Genomic DNA, 27,283 nt, shown 5'->3' with positions numbered 1-27,283 from the left:
ATATACATGACTTATTCATAACTTCACTCTCACTATTTTGTCCGCCTCCACGACTTATGAACACCTTAGTACACTTAAGTGGGATGGGTGCTAACCTATGGTGAAATGAAATGTAGGAAAGTAAAACAAACCAACAAAGCACCACGCATTTTGGTCATCACCCCTCACAACTATTGGATGGTTGTTTGTTATGTTGCCTTATAACTTAAACTTGTACTGCTCATAAAAACAAAAACTGGGTAAGTTGCTTTTACATATTATATCCTCTATGTGTTTGAATACAATCACTATTTTTGAATAGCGCTCTTTTCCCTACCGAGTGCAACAAGGTAATCTGTTCAGTTCGTGGACCAAGACCACATACCCACCTTCCCCCACTAAACACATCCTCCCCCCCCCCCCCCAATAAAAGGGAAACATGAACAAAACAAAAACAACAACAAAACAATCACAGATATTAAGTTTCTCTCGTTTACATCATGACAAGTGAAAGGCTGTCAATGGAATTTTTATCCGAGCAAAAACACTTGTCAACCTGTGAACAAATCACAGTATCTTGACTTGCTGTGGTAGAATGTGGAGGATAAACTGATCTAAGTACCCCCACAGTTCCTCAGTGATATCAGCCGGTAGGGAGGGGTAGAGGTGGGGGCCGGCAACCCATTTATCCCCATCATCCCATATATGGGACGCACCTTATTCGGAGGCTCTATGTCTCAACTATGCATAGGTCCCAGACTCTGGTATGCTGAATGTATCAAGAGGGTCTACTTGTTTTCAATCAGTTAGTTTGGTTTGCAGACCCCCCTCCGTTTGAGAGAGGAGGCGACCTTTTCTTGCAATTTTGTGGAAAACATGTGATAGTCGCGAATACAAAAAGATAAAAGCTGCCGTTCCTTTATTTTTTTTTTAAAGAACACTTAATATAACGAAACATAAAGATACAGCAATTATCTCAAATTCTATCTCTCAGAATTGTCAGAAAACAATTGCACGCGAAGTAGTGTATGCATAAAGTACCGTCCCATATATCGAACGATGGGCACAGGAGGGGTGGGGGTTTCACATGCACTAAAACAAGGCTCTAAAGACGTTCTATCTTCCTTGTCTGTCAACGTGCATGGCGATTTAAGCATGTTGGAAGTAGAAGGAACCTTTCAAGAAGCAAACAATTAGTCAGTTTCCGGCGTGCTACAACGGGGTATTTATTTAGACACAAAGCGTCGATTATTTATTGAGGCATACTTCGCAGGCATGGGGCCCTGCACACACTTCATCGGTGGCAAATCATTGGTCCTGTTGCTCCATGCAGTTAGTTCGATTAAATTCGTTCGTTTTCATGAAAAGCGGTTATGGCTTTGTGTGGGGTTTTGTTGTTGTTGAAAATGTTTCCCATTTTCTGGAAATAAGCGTTTTAAGAAATGTGATACGTAAGTGAGTTGTTCTTCAGTACTGGTGACAGAAAGGGGGAAAAGGGTCACAATTCAAGTCTGTAGTTTTGTTTGTGAAATATAGCTTTTCATAAAGCAGAAATACTGTAGTATCTGATTTTTGGAATAGCAAATTTGAAAGGATTCTTTAAAAAACGGCGGAAAACATTATATACCATGTGAGCCATAGAGGATCCTTCCCGTCTGGCCTGTCGAAACATGGTCTTGTTAAAAGACGTTTTTAAATGGTTAACGGGGAGATACACTCGAAGCACATTTAGGGAAGTTATGTTGCCAAATCAACAAAGATCATTTCACTACACGGATCGATGCACACACTCGAAATAGATGTGACTTTCACATAACCGAAGACTACTTAATAGCAGACTAGCAGACGACAAACAGCGCAATCACTGATCTAAGCCAAACACTGTACATAAGGAAGACGTGGAACTTGCGAAGAAAATGCGAAAAAGTGTTTGTGGGTTATCGTCCCTAGTCACATGCTGGCGGCGAAAACAAAATGGCGGATCGCGTAGGTACCGATCGTGTGCGAGGTGGTGGTAAATTGTGCTCGGCTTTTTGTTGCAAGAACGCCCGTTACAAACAGAGCTGCTTCGGGAAAACTTTCCACAAGTTCCCTACAGAAGAAAAAAGGTGGGTTGTGCAGTGATTATTTCATCAGGTTTACCTTCTTCAGAATGAGAATGGCAATGGCTCGAGTCAACTCACTCAGTAGACTACAGCGTCAGCGAGTACTTACGACTGTGAGTGTGAGACAGCAGTCAGTACAAAACAACAGTTTACACTTGATGACAAACCCGTGGGCATATTTGCCGAAACCTTTATTAAACCTTGCTTACGGGAAAACTACAGTACAAAGGTACATCACTCATCCGTTTTGCGTTCAGGCAGAGCGTTAGATTTAGACTGAAGATCTGATTTAGCTTTTTTTGCCTTTCCTTTTTGCTTAGTTTAACAATAACATTGTTGTTTTTATTGTCAAACTAGGTGCAGAATATGGATGCAATTCACAAGGCGAGAGGACTTTGAAAAGCTGCAGCCAGCTGATGTTCAAGGTCTCAAGCTTTGTACTGATCACTTTGAGGCCAACCAGTAAAACAATCCTGCAGAGAGGATCACTTGTGTGGAATGCTGTCCCAACATTGTTTGCAGTGCCCAATCCACCACCGAAGGTTATTTATTTATTGGTTTTAGGTTTTTGCAAACCAAAGAAGCACACTATTAAATGCAGGTTGAGTAATGACAAGTTTGAGGCTGATGTAAGAATTGAAAACAACAGCATTGTTCCCATCAAATAATGCCTGTTTGCATTTAGCGCAAAAAAATGATAAGGCCAACAAAAAAAAGTTACTTATTTTGGATCGACGTCTTGATTATGATGATAAGATGAACTTATTTTGCAAAAAAACAGCCCCAAATGGCAAAAAAGGTATACGGTCGGCGTCAACAACAAAAAAGTTGTATGTTTCTGGTCACCTGACCCTACCTATGTTTTCCCGACGACCCTAGACTTTTTTTTTTGCATTTTCAAAAATAAAAGGGGTATTCGAAAATCAATTGTTTTCCTGTTTTTCAACAAAATAGTTAAAAAGATGGTTTAAAAAAAAAAGTTTAGAAAAAAAATCTCCACCTTTAGTCATGTTAGGTCACAAAAAAGTCTGTTTAAGGTAACATAGGCCCCCCAAAAATAGCGTCGGTAGGTCGGCTTTTTAGTTTTGTATTTTAGCCATCTGAATATTTTTATTTTATTTTTTAATGCCCCCAAAAAGTCTAGGGCCGGTGGGAAAAAAAATAGGGTCGGTCCGGATACCGTAAACAGATTATTTTTTGTTTTGCCTTACCAGAAACATACACTTTTTTGTGTGGCCTAAGACCAATGCCATGAAATTGGGAGAAATGTTTCATTGTGACTGGGTGTTGGTTGTGAGTTTGTCAGTTAAAGAGCTGTGCAATTTGCAGGTTGCTAGTGGGAGGAAGCCACCATCACAAAGGGTAGCTACAAATGAAGCCAGCACCGACCTGTCGCCTGATGCACAAATTGTTCAACCAGGTAAGAGATTTTTAACCATGAAGAACACCCTGACATCAAAAAATGTTTAAACCCATCCATTACATAGTTGATAATTGCTGTATAGGGTGACGGGCGCTGTGGCGGGGTGGTAAGACGTCGGTCTATTAACTCGGAAGGTCGAGGGTTCGAATCCCGGTCGCGGCCGCCTGGTGGGTTAAGTGTGGAGATGTTTCCGATCTCCCAGGTCAACTTATGTGCAGACCTGCTAGTGACTTATCCCCCTTCATGTGTACACGCAAGCACAAGACCAAGTACGCACGAAAAAGATCCTGTAATCCATGTCAGAGTTCGGTGGGTTTTAGAAACACAAAAATACCCCGCATGCTTCCTCCGAAAGCGGCGTATGGCTGCCTAAATGGCGGAGTAAAAACGGTCATACACATAAAATTCCACTTGTGCAAATAAATGAGTGCACGTGGGAGTTTCAGCCCACGAACGCAGAAGAAGAAGAAGCTGTATAGGGCGGATGCATGGATGGATGAAATTGTACCTGTAGTTCCCACACGTAAAGATGGGAAACATATCCTGTTAGAGGCATGGTGTAACAAGAAACAATTAAGTGGCTCTATTAGTATTCCCACCCCCCCCCCCCCCCCCTTTCCCCGTCGCGATATAAGCTTGGTGGTTGAAAACGACGTTAAACACCAAATAAATAAAGAAAGAAAGAGGCATGGTGTGTGAGGAGTTTACCTGGTACTGTTGTCCTAATCAATCAATCAATCAATCAATATAAAGCTTATATAGCGCGTATTCCGTGGGTACAGTTCTAATGGCCTCACCCATTCAGTACCAAACAAGGTCAATTCCATCATTGTTCCACATCGTATCCATAGTTGCTAATACACTTCATTTCTGGCCTGCCCTCCTACGCTATTGTTTATTTTCATTTTGTGATTGAATTACACATGTTTTAATTTCTTCCAGGTTGTAACTTGTTATGGTTATGTTATTTTATGTGTGTTTTGTGTGTGTGTTTTCTTTTTTAGATGACATTCAGGCGATCCTGGAGGACATAGGATGTAAAGCATCAAAGTCGTCATCCTCCCCATCCCCTCGTGAAGCGGAACTTCGGCAGAAGGTCAACAAACTGAGGAGCAAGGTTTTCCGATTAGAAAAGAAAACGATGGAACCCCGTGTAAAACGAGCGAGTAAATTAGCCAAGCCTCCCAAGAAAGACTTTGTAATAGAACAGTTATCTCATATATTATCAGGCGAGGCGAGCTATTTTGCCATTTATGCCTGTTACATATTTACCGGTTATCTGCTGCTGTGTCCAATCCTGGCAGAGACGGAACGCATGTTACCAAGGAGCCGAAGGAGAGTTGAGATGAGAGAATGTGATTAACAATTGCCAACTCTCTCCGTACAAAGAGGGTCCAAAATTGTATCAAAATATAGATCGTAGGGAATTCAAAATAAAAAAAAGACAAAAGACAAAACATGTACTTCGGCTCATAGAGCCTTCTTTAATTTTTGACTCAAAAGTCCGTGCTCCGAGAGACTCCTTTTTTGACTCACATGCGTAGCAAAAGTGAGTCTATGTACTCACCCGAGTCGTCCGTCCGGACGTCCGGACGTCCGTCCGTCCGGAAAACTTTAACGTTGGATATTTCTTGGACACTATTCAGTCTATCAGTACCAAATTTGGCAAGATGGTGTATGATGACAAGGCCCCAAAAAACATACATAGCATCTTGACCTTGCTTCAAGGTCAAGGTCGCAGGGGCCATAAATGTTGCCTAAAAAACAGCTATTTTTCACATTTTTCCCATTTTCTCTGAAGTTTTTGAGATTGAATACCTCACCTATATATGATATATAGGGCAAAGTAAGCCCCATCTTTTGATACCAGTTTGGTTTACCTTGCTTCAAGGTCAAGGTCACAGGAGCTCTTCAAAGTTGGATTGTATACATATTTTGAAGTGACCTTGACCCTGAACTATGGAAGATAACTGTTTCAAACTTAAAAATTATGTGGGGCACATGTTATGCTTTCATCATGAGACACATTTGGTCACATATGATCAAGGTCAAGGTCACTTTGACCCTTATGAAATGTGACCAAAATAAGGTAGTGAACCACTAAAAGTGACCATATCTCATGGTAGAAAGAGCCTGATAAGCTCCATTGTACTTCCTATGTCTTGAATTAACAGCTTTGTGTTGCATGACCTTGGATGACCTTGACCTTGGGTCAAGGTCACATGTATTTTGGTAGGAAAAATGTGTAAAGCATGTGAGTCGTATGGGCTTTGCCCTTCTTGTTTTAATTTTGAATTGCCTACCATCTATATTTTTATACATTTTCAAAAAGATTCAACAGTCACCTTCCGTTATTCTTGAACTTGGCTATCCCAGCCTTACCTCAACATTCGATATTCCTGTGATATTTTTGACGTAAAATCAATTTTTACTGTAAAACACTTCGGCAAGAGGATTGGTCCAAGCAAACAAATAATAAACTTGTAAGATTTTTCCTGATATTTCCGATCAATTGCCTATGGTTTTATTTAGCTAAAAGATTCAAACGTCACACCTATGACTCATGGCTATTTTTAAGGGGAGAGTAGCATCCCTGGTGTGTTGTTTTTGATGTACCTTTTGGTCTGTTTACAGTAACATAGGCACACAAAAAGAGGGTCGGTAGGTCGGCTTTTCTTAATTTTTTTTTTATAACCATCTTTTTAAATTATTTTGCAAAAAAACAGGAACAAAATTGATTTTTTTTCTTTTTCTCCAAATGCCAAAAAAAAGGTCTAGGGTTGGCGGGGAAAAATAGGGTTGGTCGGGATACCGTAAACAGACTATTTTGCTTTGTTTTGCCTAAGCAATGACTAACAAACTTTCTTTAGGGTCTGACATTGTATATACTATACAATTTTTGGGGTATTAACTAAATACATGTATACAGTTTTTGATTCCTTTTATACTTTTTCACAAATTAGCCCCCCCCCCCCCCCCCCCTTTTTTTTTTTAGTCTGCCCTGGGGGCGGGAGGTCTCCTAATTTCGGTTTCTAGGGTCATCTTATGCTTCCCCATGAGCTGAGAACTTAATTTAAAATGGGCCACGATTTTTTTATTTGTATTTTGTAATTGTGCCTTTGTCCAGTCACATGATTTCACTTTGTACTTAAAAACTTGGCACTGTCATCATTTATTGCTATTTATTGTTCAGTTGTTCAGTATTTATTGCTATTGGGCATCAGTTGTTCAGTTGCCCTCTTTTGAATGAGCCATGCATGCATTATGGATGTGTTTAGCGAATTGGGATACCTCAAGCAATGTAAAAGAAGAAACAATGTGAAGCAAACATATAGCACCAAATAAAATAACCGAATCAGAATGGAAACTTCTTCAGTGTATGTGTGTGTGTGTGTGTGTGTGCGTGTGTGTGTGTGTGTGTGTGTGTGTGTGTGTGTTTGCTGTTTTAAATACCGAAAATGTGAAAATAAAGCAAGTCACAACATGAGAAAGATCGACTGTACTAGTCATAACAAAGCAAGAGACAGCCTGATCAGCATGCAGCAAAGGGGAATAACTCATATTTAGCCATTCTCATTTCTAAGCATGCCCAATGAGGAAGTTATCCTTCTTCCCATTGTAGTTTCTTTGTCTAAGCCTAAATGTTTAGATCAGTGAGAGCAATCCGTTGAAGAACGGTTACTCCACTTATTCGTCTTCAGTTAAGCTTATTTCCCCTGCCATAAGTTTCCTTGCAGATCTGCAGTCGCGTTAGAGTGAAATGAACTAGTGTCTTTCTATCTTGGCTGGAACTAATCACTTGCATCACCACTGCACCACTGGCAATCCTGACACTCACTGTACAAGTATGTGTTGGCATTATTAGGCGGGAGAGCACACCCCGGCTCCAACCACAACATTACCCATGTAAAGATCATGTGTGTCTAATGCAGTATGAGTACATCAACTGCAGACAGCAAAAGATTAGTCAAAATCAGTTCGTCGTCTTGTTGCAAATCTAACATCCCTTCATGACAAAACAACAGGACGAGCTGACCTGACAGACCAAGATGTTAACAAATACCCCATAGCCGTTCGTTCAAGGATATGGTGATAGACTAGTCTCGCCTTTTGTGGATATCAGAGTCCAGTAAATCTGGCATTTGCTCAGAATCACCAAAGCAGCCAACAAGGCCATTGTATAGCTCCTGGCGATCCGTCTCGATATTACAAGACCTTATTGGTGAGGTGCTTCACGTCCGGGGCATGGTTGCCCGCTCAGCTCCCATCTGGCACTCACCAAGCAAAGAGATCAGAAATGATTGGCTCAATCATCTGGCGGAACTCTGGCTAAGCATGCTCTGATGCACGGTGCAAAGATCGAAGACAAAACATCGGCATTTCACATGAAAAGGGTGTGTCATGACCAATGTTCTCGCCAGTTCCACTCAAAGCAACATATGTCTGAAACACCCAGCACACTGATTCTCCTTTTTACATGTGGATACCTGTGTTGGGTGAAATTGAACATGCTGAGCAAGATTTGTTCTGACACTTTTGTTTGCAGATGTTCTACATAAGAGTGCACTGAAGCGTGCTTCATGTTGTTTGCAGATGTTCTACATAAGAGTGCACTGAAGCGTGCTTCATGTTGTTTGCAGATGTTCTACATAAGAGTGCACTGAAGCGTGCTTCATGTTGTTTGCAGATGTTCTACATAAGAGTGCACTGAAGCGTGTTTCATGTTGTTTGGCTCCCAGGTCCGAAATACGCCATTGTAGATAAACAGGTGACAAACAAAATCACAAACATCGGGTCAAAATCATGCAGGAGAATTGTTTCCGGCCAACAATGATTAATTGTTTTGAAAATAAGAGAAATATGTGGCTCTGTGCACTGTGCACTTCTCGCGTGTCATGATGTAAAACCCCTTCCCTCTCGTGCTCATCGTCCCATACTTGGGGCAGGGGTATTTTAGCACCTAAAGTAAAATTGTCACAGTTGTAAATACAAATTAGTGTTCGATATGCTAATCTGATATAAAAAGCAACATATTTATAGATGTTTCATACAAAACAAAAATGTTGGCATAAATAAATTAATTAATAATTCAAAACACGAACTGTTTTTGAGGAACAGAGAGTCAACTGACTGTGTTGGGTAGCAAAATTGACCATAATATTAGTGAAAGGAAATTATCTCCGTATAAAACATTCTTTATTTGGTGTTTTACGTCGTTTTCAACCACTAAGGCTATATCGCGACGAGGGAAGGGGGAAGATGGGATAGAGCCACTTGTCAATTGTTTCTTGTTCACAAAAGCACTAATCAAAAATTTGCTCCAGGGGCTTGCAACGTAGTACAATATAGGACCTTACTGGGAGAATGCAAGTTTACAGTACAAAGGACTTAACATTTCTTACATACTGCTTGACTAAAATCTTTACAAAAATTGACTATATTCTATACAAGAAACACTTAACAAGGGTAAAAGGAGAAACAGAATCCGTTAGTTGCCTCTTACGACATGCTGGGGAGCATCGGGTAAATTCTTTCTCGTCCCAACCAATATGGGACTCCCCCTAACCCGCGGGGGGTCGTATAAAACAGGTATTTAAAGGCGATCAATAGCTCTAAAATGTACAGAAACAAATGTACACGATGGGAAACGTATCACATGTTTTTTGGTGTTATTTGTGATTTAATGGATGGAGACTCCAAACCTTGCATGGATAGGACACAGGGAAAGGGGGGACCTAGCACCTAGAACCTAACCTGATCCCTTAAAGGAAAAGTCCAAGGTTTTTAAATATCCCCAAAAACTTGAAAATCGAATGCCAAATGTTACAAACATCTCTGGAAAAATATTTTAAAATTTGAAAAAAATTTGTTGTTGTTGTAGTTGCAGATTTAGTGTTGCGGGGCTAACCAAGACAAGTCGCCTGGGGTCAAGTAGTGGTCACGTGATTTTTGGTACACTGTGACGTCGGTACACTGTGACGTCACAAGTTATTGTGTTGATTCTACCACTAGTACCAGCTTGATTTTCACACAGAAAAGTCACCACTGTATGCCCGAAAAGAATGCCTCGGTGGAGGGCAGCCGCAAACTGCAACAACTCGTCAATGTCCCCAGGCATTTCATAGCACACTTTCCCTCACAAAACTCTGAGTCTCTTGTGGAAATGGAAGAGATGTGTGCAGCACAAGCGTGCAGATTTCAAAGTGTCGGGCACTTTCTGGACACAGATTTCGCCATTTTTCTGCAGCACAAAAGTTGGCGTTTCATCCCTGAAACAAATGTTTTGACCACTGGCAGTGTCTTCCCTTCATAAAAGTCCGGAGAGGGCAGTATTACGCGAGGCTGGTACAGTCGACGAGCCATCGAAACTCCGAGGCGGATTATCTCACAAGAAGGAATGCGTTGAAGGTCAGAGTACATGCTTTTATTTTCATGCATACACGTAAACATTGTTTTGCTGCGCAGCGAATACGAATTGGTGCAGAACAGTGTGTCTGGGTCCAGCTGATATTCGCTGGAGTACAGATGCGCCACAGGCTAGATCTACAGAGTTACAGAACTGTCTGAGCTGAGCTAAGAGTAAGAGTAATAAGTCGCGTAAGGCGAAAATACAACATTTAGTCAAGTAGCTGTCGAACTCACAGAATGAAACTGAACGCAATGCAACGCAGCAAGACCGTATACTCGTAGTCCACCGCTCACGGCATAGGCAGTGAAATTGACAAGAAGAGCGGGGTAGTAGTTGCGCTAAGAAGGATAGCACGCTTTTCTGTACCTCTCTTTGTTTTAACTTTCTGAGCGTGTTTTTAATCCAAAAATATCATATCTATATGTTTTTGGAATCAGGAACCGACAAGGAATAAGATGAAAGTGTTTTTAAATTGATTTGGACAATTTAATTTTGATAATAATTTTTATATATTTAATTTTCAGAGCTTGTTTTTAATCCGAATATAACATATTTATATGTTTTTGGAATCAGCAAATGATGGAGAATAAGATAAACGTAAATTTGGATCGTTTTATAAATTTTTATTTTTTTTTACAATTTTCAGATTTTTAATGACCAAAGTCATTAATTAATGTTTAAGCCACCAAGCTGAAATGCAATACCGAAGTCCGGGCTTCGTCGAAGATTACTTGACCAAAATTTCAACCAATTTGGTTGAAAAATGAGGGCGTGACAGTGCCGCCTCAACTTTCACGAAAAGCCGGATATGACGTCATCAAAGACATTTATCAAAAAAATGAAAAAAACGTTCGGGGATTTCATACCCAGGAACTCTCATGTCAAATTTCATAAAGATCGGTCCAGTAGTTTAGTCTGAATCGCTCTACACACACACACACACACAGACACACACACACACAGACACACGCACATACACCACGACCCTCGTTTCGATTCCCCCTCGATGTTAAAATATTTAGTCAAAACTTGACTAAATATAAAAAGTAGTCAGGGTTGTGGACACGTAAGACAATGCGTGTGTCACGTTATCTATTCTATTCAGTCGCAAACTATCCCCTGATATCAATTCATGAAATTGGCAGCGTTTGCTGGAATCATGGTTTAATGCTATTTTTACCAGATCTAAACTTTTGGTGGATGTGCAACCGGTAAGGTAAACAGACACCTGCATGCTAGAGACAAGAAGATTACGAATTGTGCAGGGAATTAATCTTTCTGCATTGACTGAGAGACGCAAAACCAGTCTAATTGCTACAACATGGATACACATCCAGACGACTTCCAGAGGGTGTCTAAATGTTCAGTGTACTGTATAGATCAGAAGCATACTTTCGAATTGATTTATACTCACACTCATTTTCTCTCTTCTTTTACTTCCAGACCTTTCATCATCACTCACGGCCACTGGTCAGAACAGGTCACTAGACACTGAGACCATTCCAGATTTCCCGGTTCTCCGTGATCACAACGCAACTGTTGACCAGTCCTGTTCCTACCGTCCAGAATCACCACAGGAGAAAACCAACGTGCCATTCATCGTAAGATTTTTGTTTTGTTTTGAAAATTAGTGCCTTATTCTAGCTTTGCAAAAAACGAGAAAGTGTCTTTGACAGATACCATCCAAATAATACATTATGAAAACAAGTACAAGTTCATTTCTACTCATGTTAATCGTTTATGCTTTCTGTGCTGAGCGACATATGGATTGAATTTCTTTCGTAACTCACCTCCCGTCAACCTGCAAAACTATATCTGTCGAAGTAGTTTCAAATAAAGTCAGTATGCTTCCGAATAAAAAAAATATAAAAAAGGGTATTTTCTGAAATGTTTAATTATAGACCAAAACAAAACATTCACGAGTATGTTGTTGACCTGATGGTCTTTATGGTAGACAGCAAGAGTTGCATGTTCAAGAAGTTTAAGCAGTACATTTGAAAGAGCAAGGTAATTTAAGGTGGTATAATTTTAATGGTAGGTTCCACTGTGAGGCGACATGGAGGGTATCTTTGACGGACTCATTCAACATTCATACCCATGCACATCACCTCAAACACATAAGCTTTGTTCTTGAGTCAAATTTATTGGCTTCATAAATATTGTGAATTTTTGTCCGTTTGCAGATTGGCTTATCTATGAATTTTTTCGAAAATATCTTGCGATCTACGTACGCATAATGTAACACGTGAAGAAGAACATAAAAAGTTCGTCAAAAGGAATCTAATTTGCATTTCAACCCATTTGCCTTCCTTATTGTTATTTTTTGACTCACATGCGAAGCAAAAGTGAGTCTATGTACTCACCCGAGTCGTCCGTCCGTCCGGAAAACTTTAACGTTGGATATTTCTTGGACACTATTCAGTCTATCAGTACCAAATTTGGCAAGATGGTGTATGATGACAAGGCCCCAAAAAACATACATAGCATCTTGACCTTGCTTCAAGGTCAAGGTCGCAGGGGCCATAAATGTTGTCTAAAAAACAGCTATTTTTCACATTTTTCACATTTTCTCTGAAGTTTTTGAGATTGAATACCTCACCTATATATGATATATAGGGCAAAGTAAGCCCCATCTTTTGATACCAGTTTGGTTTACCTTGCTTCAAGGTCAAGGTCACAGGAGCTCTTCAAAGTTGGATTGTATACATATTTTGAAGTGACCTTGACCCTGAACTATGGAAGATAACTGTTTCAAACTTAAAAATTATGTGGGGCACATGTTATGCTTTCATCATGAGACACATTTGGTCACATATGATCAAGGTCAAGGTCACTTTGACCCTTATGAAATGTGACCAAAATAAGGTAGTGAATTACTAAAAGTGACCATATCTCATGGTAGAAAGAGCCAATAAGCACCATTGTACTTCCTATGTCTTGAATTAACAGCTTTGTGTGCATGACCTTGGATGACCTTGACCTTGGTCAAGGTCATGTAAAGGTCAAGGTCAAGCATGTGAGTCATATGGGCTTTGCCCTTCTTGTTTCTTCATAAAGACTACTTAATTAAATAAACAAAATGTTTAACCATTTCAAAGCCTCTGAACACGTTTTAAAAAATGCAGGTCTTTGCTCACTATATCAGATCTGCCAAGGCTCAGTTTACACAGGTAAAATCATCTGTCGACTTGAACACATACCAATAATCAACAGCCTCACTGCTTCTTGGAGCTGGATTTTGTGTGTGGAATGCATTAGACATATGGCGTTTTAGAATATAATTCATAGAAGATGTACATTTGTGCAGAAAGGCTTTCTTCGTGATGTTCTCTTAACATAACTAACATGTGTTCCCTTTGCCGGGCCAATGAACCAGTTTTGTGAATATGCAGGTTAAACTCGTGCTTTTTCTGTGTTATCAGTGTATTTCTCATCCAGGCATGGATGCCTCCTCCTAAATGGACAGCTCTTCCCGTGTAAACGATTGGGTTCAAAATCTCAAATCTTACCAGGCTTTTACATGGGATATGGCCATCCTTCCGTTTTGAAAAATACCAGAACTGAACACTCTGTATGGGTACTCTCTTTGCGAATGTAGAATTTTATGAATTAATTTCTTAAACGCCACACGTGTAAAACATTCCCTAAAAAATCCAGCTCCAAAAACCAGTCAGGATGTTTATTCCTGGTATATGTTCAAGTCAAGAGATTTTTTTTCTATGTAAAAGTCTTCGCAGATCTGTGTAGTGAGCAATCCTGTTTTGAAAAAGGACGTGCCTTTAAGCCTGTATAGACGGTTTGATTGTTGAGATACCTGGTGGCAATGACCGCACGGGTGGCAAGAGGTAGTAATGCACAGATGACAACAAACCGACCTGCATTTAAAAAGTTAGGAGGCCTTGATAGGGGGAAACATTTTGTTAATTTCCAGAATCTTTATGAAGAAATAATGAACGAGAAGAAAGTCTGGTCTTGAAGTAAATGCAAATTAAACTATGTATACTTTTGACAAACTTTTCTGTTCTTATTCACATGTTAAAATGTGTGCAGAGATCGTTAGTTACTTCCCAAAAACCATGTTTCAGGCAACAGGCAAACGGACAATACTGGACACAAGCTATGCTGACCGGCTCATGGACTGACTACCTGATGCTGGAGTACACCAACAGTGGAAAAAGTCTGGAACAAAATGTTGCAGAATGTGAACCATGTACCGGACCACGTGACAACTCAGTATCATCTTCAAACCATGCAGGAATCTGTTCAACCAAAGATACTAGTTCAACACAGTCACACGATTTGTAAAAGTATATTTCAGCCTTCTGTAGCTCAGGGAGTTTGAACCCCACTCTTCATCCGTTTGGAAAAGTATCTCTGATTGTTTTGACTGTACAGGTTGGTAATGGTACTCTGATGCTTCTGCCGAGAAACCCCACTCGCTAGCGCACCAGCTGCCTGTTATGGGTAAGCGACGTGCCTGTATTTCCTGCAAAGCAAGACAGAATAAAACAGCAGCTTAGTTTGAGCTTTTAAGACATTCGTACCAGAGAAAACGTGTACGTGTTTGTTTGGAGAGGGTGGATAGAATCATTAGACACGCTGTGTCTATATGACGTAGAGCAGGTTTTCAAATTCATGCTGAAGCACTGTGATCGCTATTCTTTCTGGCATATATCTTACCTTGATTTCAGATAGACTGGGAACCGAAATGAGGATGTTTACATGAATAAACTATGCTGATATGTATGCGTTTAGAAATAAAGAATAGTTTTAATGATTATGATATATGATGGTTGTTGTGTTTTTTTAACCCGATGTGATATTTTCGTATTTGAAAACAAATTGTACACTCTGTTGTCAATTTTACTTTCAGATAAATAAATCTATCATAGTGGAAATCATCTGTTTGTGTTGTGTTACTTACCCATTTTGATCAATGTTGAGTCGTCCATATTCCTGTGTGTACGCATAGTATGCAGTTTGAAGGTAGTAGATGTCCGAGCAAACATAGGAGGATGTGCTGTTAGGCTGTCTATCTCCTCATCCAGGTTTTCCAGATATTTGAATTTCGTTCCCTCTTGGAGTTTCTGCACTGACACCTGATAAGCAAAATACACGTATCACTCTGTGATCATGGCAAAATGCATCATCTGTATGCCCCATTCAAATAATACCTTGAGATTCTAAGGTATACACAGAAATTGCAGTGGATCACAAAAACAACACGAACAGTAGTACATACATATTCAGTTTAAAAATTCATGCAATGAGAGTCAATAACCCGTTTTTACCCTAGTATTCAGGGTCCCACTGACTGAATCTCATATGGTTGCTATTCGGCACACACCACACATTTTTAATGGGACTGTGAGGTTTTGTTAATACAGTAAAATATATAGTAGCAACGTACTGTCTGTTCGTGACGTTTGAGAATACCGATCTATGCACTAACGCATTGTCTTTTTGTAGTGTGACTGTCCGATATTGCGTCCTCCTAAAAATCAATAATCAAAAAGTTTGAACTGCTGTAATTGTGTTTCAGCATATGTCTGACACTGACAGTGCTTATTTGCTTCCAAAACGGCTTGCGATATCACGCCATCAGCGTTTCGCCACTGCTCAGAAAATCTTGATTTCAGATCTAGTTTGAGATCGGAAATCACGTGTGCTCGTTTAAAAAAACTAAATTCATTTATTACTTCCCTTTGACCGTTTCGCAAGAAAAATGTCAGGATCACTATTAGTATTAGCACATGAAAGCAGCCCACCGCCATTTCAAAAAAGTTTCACTGTTTAGTGGTGTCGATGTCATGTAGTGTCTTATTGTCGCAAATAAAAATACCAGGATAATTACAGTTTTGTCCGCAAGAAACAGGCTTTGCGCAATGTTAACTTGCTGTCTACATGTTTCGTTGTGTGACTGAAAAATTACTCAGCCTTCCAAGAGAAAATAAAGATAGTCGCGTGTGAACATCACTGTCAGTCACTGTGGAAGCATTTATTCTAAACTGGGCAGTTCAAGGACGAAATCCTTGATAAAAGATAGGAAAATAAACAACACCAGATGCCTGAAATAATAGCATAAATCCATAATCTTTACATGCTTACAGATCTGTGGAAGAACATCAACTGATCTGTGAAAAACACACCTGACTTCGATCTAGCATGCAAGAGGTAGCGACTACGGACTAGTGTGTCAACATCACAACAAAGAGAATCACATACCATTTCGTATTGCCGCTTATGCTGGCTCTGTTTCAAGCAGTTCCTTGTGGCCTCGCCAGCATTTTGACGACGAAGAGGCTCAAACGGGCACGCTAAAAACCTCAGGCTGGCTGAAAACCGGTCCGTATTCCACTTGTCTTCCTCACTGCTTGAGCCGGCCATATTTGTTGTTCAAGGCTCGTGACGTAGCACACGTATGTGCACAAGGTCATGAGCCAAGACTGCGCGCGCGATGGAACGATTCAGAACAACCAAAAACGAGTCAAAGTATAATTTTTGGATTTCTGTGTTCATTTTTACACACGCATTTGTGGTTGATGAATTAAGAGGGTCAACATATCAAAAGTGACCCTAAACCTTGGACTTTTCCTTTAACGCAGTAAAAGAAAGTAACAAATGTCATCCAGTCAACGGAAACCAAACAAAGCAGACATGTGTCGGCCACTTCGTGTTGTCCTTGTGACCTGATCTCTGCTGACAGCACCGTGTTGGACAAGCAGCGTCACCAAGTCGTCACAGTGCTGTGGGTTCTTTCTGGCCACGTCAAGCGGTGTGCCATTCCTCTTTGATACAGCGTTCACGTTGGCTCCATGCTGCAGGAGATACTGTGCTGTCTCAGTGTGACCATTCTCACAGGCTGTGTGTAGCGGTGTGACATACAACGTTGATACAGCGTTCACGTCGGCTCCATGCTGCAGGAGACACTGCGCTGTCTCAGTGTGACTATTCTCACAGGCTGTGTGTAGCGGTGTGACATACAACTTTGATACAGCGTTCACTTTGGCTCCATGCTGCAGTAGACACTGCGCTGTCTCAGTGTGACCATTCGCACAGGCTCTGTGTAGCGGTGTGCCAAACGTTGATACAGCGTTCACGTCGGCTCCATGCTGCAGAAGACACTGCGCTGTCTCCGTGTGACCTTTCTTACAGGCTGTGTGTAGCGGTGTGCCATGCCTCTTTGATACAGCGTTCACGTTGGCTCCATGCTGCAGTAGACACTGCGCTGTCTCAGTGTGACCATTCTCACAGGCTGTGTGTAGCGGTGTGACATACAACGTTGATACAGCGTTCACGTCGGCTCCATGCTGCAGGAGACACTGCGCTGTCTCAGTGTGACTATTCTCACAGGCTGTGTGTAGCGGTGTCTCATTCCACTCTGATACAGCGTTCACGTCGGCTACATGCAGCAGGAGACACTGAGCTGTCTCACTGTGACCATTAGCACAGGCTGTGTGTAGCGGTGTTCCATTCCACTTTGATACAGCGTTCACGTCGGCTCCATGCTGCAGGAGACACTGAGCTGTCTCAGTGTGACCATTCTCACAGGCTGTGTGTAGCGGTGCGTCATACAACGTTGATACAGAGTTCACGTTGGCTCCATGCTGCAGGAGATACTGAGCTGTCTCAGTGTGACCATTCTCACAGGCTGTGTGTAGCGGTGTGCCATACCTCTCTGATACAGCGTTCACGTCGGCTCCATGCTGCAGGAGACACTGAGCTGTCTCAGTGTGACTATTCCTACAGGCTGTGTGTAGCGGTGTCCCATTCCACTTTGATACAGCGTTCACGTCGGCTCCATGCTGCAGGAGACACTGAGCTGTCTGAGTGTGACCTTTCCTACAGGCTGTGTGTAGCGGTGTGCCAAACGTTGATACAGCGTTCACTTTGGCTCCATGCTGCAGGAGATACTGAGCTGTCTCAGTGTGACCTTTCTCAGAGGCTGTGTGTAGCGGTGTGCCTTTCAACGTTGATGCAGCGTTCACGTCGGCTCCATGCTGCAGGAGACACTGAGCTGTCTCAGTGTGACCATTCTTACAGGCTGTGTGTAGCGGTGTCTCATTGCACTCTGATACAGCGTTCACGTCTGCTCCATGCTGCAGAAGACACTGAGCTGTCTCAGCGTGACCATTCTCACAGGCTGTGTGTAGCCGTGTGGTGTTATTATCAGCAGTTGCATCAACCTGAGCACCATGTTCTAACAGACAGACAACTATCTCAATGTTTCCCTTATCAGCAGCTCCGTGAAGTGGTGTTGACTGAGACTTGTCCCTTGCATTCACATCGGCTCCTTCGTCAATGAGTTGTCGCGCTACATGTGTTTGACCAGCAGCACAGACGTAGTGTAGAGGTGTTTTCTTCATGGCATCCACAGCATTCACCTTCGCCCCGTGTTGAGTCAGGCAGGTAACGATGTCAGTGCGCCCCATCAGACAGGCAGCGTGCAACAGACTATAATCCATACTGGTGTCGTTCTGGTTCACGTCAGCTCCCTGTTGGAGGAGAGCCATCAAGGCGTCAACATCACCACGCACCACTGCCTGGTGAACACGGCCTATCTCCGCTCCTGCTTCTACCAGCTGGGTGATGATGATACCAGGTTTGCTTGCCGTGTATGCGCAGCGTAAGGGTGTTCTGCCCCAATTGTCTGTTGCATTCAGATCAGCTTCATGATGAATCAACCGTCTCAGAGTTTCTGTATAACCATTCCATGCTGCGTAGTGTAGCGGTGTACTGCCCCACGTATCCTCTGCATTCACATCAGCCCCAGCGTCCAGCAGGAGACGGGTGATGTCGGCGCTGGCTGTGTGGGACTCGCACTGACACGCACAGTGAAGGGCTGTCTGTTTCCATTCATATATTGCATCGATGACGGCGTTGTGTTTCAAGAGCAGCTCAACTGTACGTATCAGACCCGTATGGCAAGCAAAGAACAACGGTGTTTGAGGATCCTCCCACCGTGAAGCTACGCTGACATTGACATCAGCACCAAGGTCAATCAGCAGATCCGCGATGTTTCCCTGTCCCGCTGTACACGCTACTAAAAGACCTGTTTTTCCTTCATAGTCCTTGTCGTGAACACTGCTTCCGTAACACAGGAGTGTCTTCACGGTGACGTCGTTACCGCCACGTATTGCAGACAACAGATCGAATGCCATTTTGTTTCTGTCTGTCGCGTTGTTCAACTCCTTTCTCCGCCGCTGTGCCAGCTGGTAGGGTGTGAGGCCCTTGTTGTTTGTCTTTGTCAAGCAAGCTCCACTCTTCACGGCCAGTTTGATGGCCTCCAGGTTTCCCTTGTCGACAGCGATGTGAAGCAGCGTGTTGCCGTCACGGTCTGTCTCGTCCACCTCCCTGTCAGCCAGCAGTCTCAGCGCCAGGTACCAGTCCCCTCTGTCCCTCACCTTCACCGTCACTGAGTCATTTGACAGCGTGACACTGACCAAAGGGGAAGGGTTTGAAATCGGTTTGTTGTCTGACATCTGCACTGTGATCAGGTTCAATGGAATGGGTAGGTCTGTGTCACACAGGTAGTACAGCTGTCGCCAAAATTCCTTTGTCCCAGTCATCATTCCGTGAAAGTTTGCAGTTGCAATATATTCGCGTGACAACACCTTTTTCTCAGTAAAAAACTGACAGATAGCTGCTGCCAAAAGGCCTCGAAATGAAAGTTGCTCTGACTTATGTCCCAATTCATGAGCCAAATGCGGGAAGAGACAACACGCCAGCAGGGTGTCATGCAGTGTCTGGTGTAAGTATTGATCAGCGTTCATTTTATTGATGCACCATTCACTCAGACCGTGACACTTGTTGTAGACAGACCAGTAAATCAATGGTAAGTTGTACACCGTATCCAGGGCCCTTAGAAGGTGGTGTTCACTGTGTTTTTCCTTCTCGCAGTATTTCTCCATTTCAAGCAGAAACTCAGGACACTGCAGAGCAGGGTGTTGGCTGATTTCTTTCAAATTCCCCGTGATGACTTCTTCGTGCAGTCGTTCTACCAGTGATTGACAGTTTTCGAGAACATCTGGGGTTTTACGGGCCTCAGTATCAAAACATTTTGACCCAACCTGTATATCCAAGACTTTCTTCGCTCTCATCAACTGCCCTACTTTCACGTTAACACGTACATGCTGCACGAGAAAGGTGACGTCACACACTCTTAGCAGTGTAGGCAAGCGAAACGAGCGACCGAGAGCGAATCCCGCAGCATCATACATAACGCGACTGATAAATCCACGACCCTGACTTGCCAGCACAGAACCGAGCAGAAAAGCTTCATACTCTGCCAGATGATCGTCACAATGTCCTTGAAACCCGTGATCCAAGAGTTCAGCCTGCGCTCTCACTTTCCTGTGAAGGAACCGACCCTTACCCAGCATAGTAAGCACAAACACTGCTGCAAAGCTGTCACCGTGTGTTTCGTGCAGACACATCTGTTTTAACAGCACTGAGTTCGCTTCAGCCGGTGACGTGAAGACAGTAGCGGGGTCCTCTACTGCCTGCCAATGGTCCACCATGTAACGACAGCACCAGAGAAACGCAGGGCCGCTGGTGTCTGCCTGCACAATTCTCTCCACCACCTCTTGCTGCTGTGAAGGCTGAAGGGGAAGCTGGTTCAGGTGGAAATCAAGCAGTTCTCTCTTCACCTCTGTGTCCAGATCCTCCTTCATCAGCCTCACCACTGCAGAACTGTCCAACAGAGGGCTCTGAGAGTCAGTCTCCAGTTGTTGCAGCTCGTGCAGCACGTGGGGATACAACGTGACCACCACACCGCAGTCTCCTGCCTTGATCAGTTCAAGCATGTTGCGCAGAATCTTTGTCCACTCTTCATACTGCTGTCTATTTACACGCACCACGCCCATCAAGTCGTCAATCAAGACAAAGCTCCGCCTCCCTGGTCCAATGTGGGCGTGCCAGTCCTCCAGCTTGGACAGGATGTAGGGCTTGAAGCCTTCTTCTCTGCAGCGTCTTAAGAGGGCGTGTCCCACAGTGGTCTTGCCAGTTCCTGGGAACCCACACAGGATGACTCGCCCTGTCCCTTGAATGATGTCTGATGCCTCCTCCAGATCGTCTGTTTGCATGCACTGAGATCTGTTGCTGTGGGCAACAACTTCGCTGCTGGCTGAAATAGAATGAATTCGTGAAGGACGATGAGTCAAAATTTACATTTGTGATGAAGATGTCACATTTTTAGTTTAACTTTTTCTGATGTGGCACATGTGGTTTTGTGTACCTTTCATACAACCATGCTTTTAAATGCATAGTCCAGAACATGTGGATCGTGTAAGAATCATACTTAGAGGGGGGGTGGGGGTGGGGGGGGGGGGGGTCACACAGGCAATAAGAGTTAGTCGTGTATGATCCACGCCATGTCGATAGGTGGTTAACTGCATTATCGTAGAAAAGGGGTCCTTCGGGAATTGAATGACGTTATCCAAGCACGGATACACGTACCTAAAATTATGCGAGTTGTACACGACCTTCACCTTCTGATTCAGTATGAACACATGCGAGCCACATAGGACCCTCGCCATATGAATGGGGATGAACACCGCAAAATCATTTGACAATTAGTAGCTTCATCCACTGCCAACATTGGGACTGTGTAGTTAACCATTAAACATGCGTTTAAGATGTGTTTAGGTGGAACACATTGAATGTTTGTAGATTATATAAAACCTGAAGAAAAAACAAGTCCAAAATAGTTGCGAGGCACAGACGTTTTTGTTGCGCTTTGGGTGGTAGAGAAACCTAGACACAACCGCAAGAAAGAAAAAAACCCTGTTTATTTCTTTAAAAAGCATGGATTGAAATGCACTCTGTAATGTTTTGTTTGTCTGTTCGTTCATGGGCTGAAACTCCCACGGCTTTTACGTGTATGACCGTTTTTACCCCGCCATTTATGCAGCCATACGCCGCGTTCGGAGGAAGCATGCTGGGTATTTTCGTGTTTCTATAACCCACCGAACTCTGACATGGATTACAGGATTTTTTCGTGCGCACTTGGTCTTGTGCTTGCGTGTACACACGGGGGTGTTCGGACACCGAGGAGAGTCTGCACACAAAGTTGACTCTGAGAAATAAATCTCTCGCCGAACGTGGGGACGAACTCACGCTGACAGCTCTGTAATAACTCTGCATGTATACAACTAGGCCTCGTGCAAGGTTACAATATAATTTAAAGAACATAACATATCTGCAACACAAATATTCATGCAAATCAGACATTCAAAAACCCAGATGTGAAAAGAATGCTTTAGGTATGTTATGGGTGGATCAAAAGAATGTTCTAAGTATATTATGGGTGGATATGTCTATTAATTAGACTATAGTTTACAGATATTGTTTCCATGCACTGATCCAAAGCACAGCCAGCGGAAAGGTCACTGTTGTAAAGTGACATGCATTGTTGACACCTGAATCCTATCAAATCATGGGTATATGATCTTCTTCTTCTTCTTCGTTCATGGGCTTTGACTCCCACGGTCACTCATGTTTTTAGCACGAGTTGAATTGTACGTGTATGACCGTTTTTACCCCGCCATTCAGGCAGCATACGCCGAATTTTTAAAATCAATCATGAATTTATAAGAAGAAAAAACTAGAAAGTTTAAAGTTGTGATGTTTCATGTGGTGAGAGCCTATCAGCTGTGACCAGGCAGTCAAGCAGACAGACGGACATGGAGGGAGACACGTATTTACCTTGCATAAAAGTCGGCTCTGAATTCTGTTGCAAGGATCCCAGAACTTCCCCGATGTTCCGCAAATCCATTCCTCCTGTAAATTGAAACAGAGCTGATAGATAAGCAGACATCGAAATGTTTACCTTGGCACGTATCAACCACTAGTGATTCTTAACACACAGCCTTGGAAGTATGCAGCATAAAGAGACGAAGAAGCGGGTCATTGGATGATGGTCACATTATACCACGCTCTCCGAGAGGCTTGCTTACGCGTTAACACCCTTTGGTTCATCACGCTGCAAAAAGGTTATAAGTAACCAGTGCACCTTGATTCAAAATGTGATAGTCTAAACAGTCCACTGACAGTGGCTGATATTGTATTCAACCAAGTGAAAACGTCTGTGTGTAAAATAAAATCAAGTCTTGAACTTTTGTTTTGCCATAAGGGAAATGTGAAGAATAAACAAACATATGTTTTACCCCTGCAGACTGTGAACCGATAGGGCTGAAGGTGGCAATTAGTTCTGTGTCAGAAGGTAAGTTGCACCTGGCTCCATTTTTGAAGCAGCACAATGTATTTTGTTTGTTTTTACATTTAGTCAAGTTTTGACTAAATGTTTTAACATAGAGGGGGGAATCGAGACGAGGGTCGTGGTGTATGTGCGTGTGTGTGTGTGTGTGTGTGTGTGTCTGTCTGTGTGTGTGTGTGTGTGTAGAGCGATTCAGACTAAACTACTGGGCCGATCTTTATGAAATTTGACATGAGAGTTCCTGGGTATGATATCCTCAGACGTTTTTTTTCATTTTTTTGATAAATGTCTTTGATGACGTCATATCTGGCTTTTTGTGAAAGTTGAGGCGGCACTGTCACGCCCTCATTTTTCAACCAAATTGGTTGAAATTTTGGTCAAGTAATCTTCGACGAAGCCCGGACTTCGGTATTGCATTTCAGCTTGGTGGCTTAAAAATTAATTGATGACTTTGGTCATTAAAAATCTGAAAATTGTAAAAAAATTATTTCTTTTATAAAACGATCCAAATTTACGTTCATCTTATTCTCCATTATTTGCTGATTCCAAAAACATATAAATATGTTATATTTGGATTAACAACAAGCTCTGAAAATTAAATATATAAAAAGTATTATCAAAATTGTTTTTTCGAAATCAATTTAAAAACACTTTCATCTTATTCCTTGTCGGTTCCTGATTCCAAAAACATATAGATATGATATGTTTGGATTAAAAACACGCTCAGAAAGTTAAAACGAAGAGAGCTACAGAAAAGCGTGCTATCCTTCTCAGCGCAACGAATACCCCGCTCTTCTTGTCAATTCCACTGGCACTGCCTTTGCCACGGGCGGTGGAGTGACGATGCTACGAGTATACGGTCTTGCTGCGTTGTGTTGCGTTCAGTTTCATTCTGTGAGTTCGACAGCTACTTGACTAAATATTGTATTTTCGCCTTACGCGACTTGTTTGTTTGTCTGTTTGTTATCCGTCTTCGATGTTATGTTATTTTCCTTGAGCCTTCGGCTGTGCACAAGCCTATACAGGCGATGTAATAAGATCAGCAGGAAGATCGGTTCATCAGGATAAAAAGAGACAAAGAACGGAGGTCATGGAATATATTATGTGAATATTATCCTTATATGTACAGTGGGTCAATTTACCTCCAGGGTCATGCGCGTGACAGAGCGATGACACATCATGCTGCCTGCTCACAGAGCCCTCTTCTTGCTCTGCCATCCTGACTAGGATTTATCTTTTGTCCGTCTGAAAAAAAGGTGTATTCGTTAGCATTTACTTTGTTTTTAAAACTCTACCATTAATGCATACGACATGTGTAATAAAGTAAGCGGGAGTTGTACGGATCCTTTTCTCCTGGCACCTGAGAGAATAACAAGCATTGAAATGAAATTTCATGTCAATGCTTGTTATTCTCTCAGGTGCCAGGAGAAAAGGTTCCCTACAACTCTCGCTTACTCTATTACACATGTCGTATGCATAAACAGCGATTACTTCCCTTTGGTTATTTGATATCTTAACAACGCTCTGCCTCATTCTGTGTAAGAGTCTTTCTACCATTAATGTTTTCGTTTATATTTTCTGGGATTGACAATAGCCCTAAAACTGAAATCAGTATTCACGCGCGTATGGACCATCTTGCACATTGCCATGGATCTGTCCAGACTTTCCATGGGGTACGATCATCCTACAGCCTGACTGTTTTCTGAGCAGTGTGGGAATGACACATGTGTCTTTCTGTGATACGCAGTCAACATCTTCACACTCTCCATAAAAACCCGCCAGGATGTTGATTGTTGGTGTGTGTCAAAGTGGAAGGATGTTCCTTTATCGTGTGAACCAAAAGCCTGAACAGCTATGTGCTGATTTACATAAATGTTGCCACGTGAATGAAGGTGCCTTAAAACAACATAAAGGGGTGAATATGAATGTATGTCACACGCTTTCCTTCTTTGCTACTACTAAAGCAAACGTGTGCAAGATTGTATGTTACACGCTTTGGAACATGGCAAGAACGGAGTCAAACTCAAAGTAGCTTTCATTTCTCCAGCTGTTATTGTTTCTTCTCTTCAAAAATTTGACAACACCGAGAATACTGCAAACGACATCCCACCCGACAGTACTCTTTTCATACGCGATGTTAGCTGCCATTGGCAATCGGCTCGCTCATGGGGCCTGTCAGTCTGAATTATGAAAGACAGAGTTCTGAACATAGAAGACAAACATGCCGAAAAGAACAAACATTTCGCGCATGCAGAAACAGAAAGACGTCATAAAGAATGCGATGCTTCAAAAGATACAGACTGTGACGGTGACTGTGACGTCGTTCACACATACCGAGACGTCATTCATAGTTGTTCGGTCTCCCCTGAAAGTAGATCTCTGTACAATCATGGCTGGTGGGTTAGAAGGGCTTTCAAAGCGTGAGTACTCAAAACGTGTTTGTTCTCTCCTCTGTTGAAGCTGTGAGACATACATGCTATTCAGACTTGGTCGTGTGACAGACGTTTTCTTCCACACAAGATTACGTTGATTGTCTAACGAATTCGTCAGGCTGAGTTAGATATCAACTAATCGAGTGTGGAAGAAAACTCTGTCACACGACCAAGTCTGAATAGTAGGTAATGTCTTACAGTTTTTCGTGCTTCTGTATAGTGATTATGTTATTGCCACCGACACTACATGCACAATCATTGTAATACCCTACGTTACCAAGGATCCATCATGTGACTGCCTGATACAGGATCCTTGGATGAGAGCACGATTCTTGTTTTTGCAATACCGACCTTGCTCACTCTGCCCGCTTCATGTTGAGTTCTTCAGCGCCTTGAGTGTGAGTCATACCATCTCTGATATCACCATGGTAACATCTTTTTACAATCAATAGTTGTCGGTGATGTGACGTCACGAGGCTATGGCAGGATGGCGTCATTTTGTTAGGGGCACTTGGTGTCGTTATGGTTGCAAGAGGCGTCTCATTGGTTCACACGAACATTCCCACTCACGTTTGTCCGGATCAAGTCATCCTGGTAGTAAGACAATATGTGACCGGATCTGACAAAATGGTAGATAAGCCGCGGGAACCTCTTTTGAGATACATTGAATATACCAATGTAGGTCAATTATGGGAGAATTGGGTTATTGGCATTTGTGGATAGTTTTGACACTTCTACACACATATTTGCCTGTTTTTGGATGTCAGTGGCTTATAAATGCCTCCAAATCGATATTTAATCAACCTACCATGCTCTAAATAAAGACAAAGGACGCTATAATTGACCGACTTTTCAACAAGAATGACAGCATAATCCTTTACAGAACCCCATCATGTCGTATAGCGTTCGAAATGTCACTGTGTCTATTTTTAAACCAGCTTCTAGGTTAAATCATGTTGACAAACTATGAAGTTTAAACCAGAGATCTGCTACAGTATCTCTGGTTTAACACGCAATTCTTTGGGTGTACACAAGAAAGAGGCTTATACCAATCAGAAGCCACTTTCAAAAACTTCCTTGGTAACAATGTCCGTTCTCGGCTGAAACAGCACTCGTGATTGGTCGAAGCGGTCTTAAGGGGAAGTAATGCCTCTCCACCGCTTGTGTTCGTTGGCGATCTTAGATCTGCAAACATGGAGAAAAGATTAGCGTTTCTGCTAAATTCCTGCAAAGCAGGTAACATTTTCGAAGCGGAAGGAGAAGAATTAAAGTCTTTGATTGACGAGTACTTCCTCTCTGACGGTAGTGAGCGTCCAGAGGGCGATAGCGAGTCAAGCGATTGTGACAGTGAGAGCGACGATAACGAACGTCGAACTGAAAACCAGCTGCCTGACTTTGTTCTGGCCGAATCAGAATTTGACGATGTCGGAGAACTTGAAATCGAGGAACCCATTGTCCACATCAGTGGACCAGGCGGCGACGAGCAAATGGACGACTGCAATGGTGCACCGCCACCAGAGTTGCTACGAAAGCTGAGGCAGTTTTCATGTAACTGTAAACAGATCAAGGTAAGCTCTTACTCCTTACCCCTTTTCTATCATTTCTTCAGGTGTTGTGAATGACTGCACATGATTGTATGAATGGATGTGCTTTTCATTTTCGAAGAATGTGTGTGTGTGTGTGTGTGTGTGTGTGTGTGTGTGTGTGTGTGTGTGTGTG

The 27,283-nt window shown here is 42.4% G+C and overlaps 2 long non-coding RNA genes across 2 annotated transcripts; one reads left to right on the top strand and one right to left on the bottom strand.

Moving 5' to 3' along the window:
* The first annotated feature begins 1,841 nt into the window (after positions 1-1,841).
* Positions 1,842-5,031, top strand: LOC138948166 (uncharacterized). The gene is made up of 3 exons (XR_011449913.1): positions 1,842-2,626; positions 3,414-3,504; positions 4,512-5,031. It is a non-coding gene; the product is annotated as an uncharacterized lncRNA (long non-coding RNA).
* A 9,281-nt stretch (positions 5,032-14,312) lies between these two features.
* Positions 14,313-16,429, bottom strand: LOC138948165 (uncharacterized). The gene is made up of 3 exons (XR_011449912.1): positions 16,142-16,429; positions 14,841-15,015; positions 14,313-14,402 (listed from the first exon to the last, which is right to left on the bottom strand). It is a non-coding gene; the product is annotated as an uncharacterized lncRNA (long non-coding RNA).
* Between the last annotated feature and the right edge of the window lie 10,854 nt (positions 16,430-27,283).

This window comes from Littorina saxatilis, linkage group LG15 (assembly GCF_037325665.1).
Source record: "Littorina saxatilis isolate snail1 linkage group LG15, US_GU_Lsax_2.0, whole genome shotgun sequence".
Lineage (NCBI taxonomy): Eukaryota > Metazoa > Mollusca > Gastropoda > Littorinimorpha > Littorinidae > Littorina > Littorina saxatilis.
This window is presented reverse-complemented; position numbering and strand designations above follow the sequence as displayed.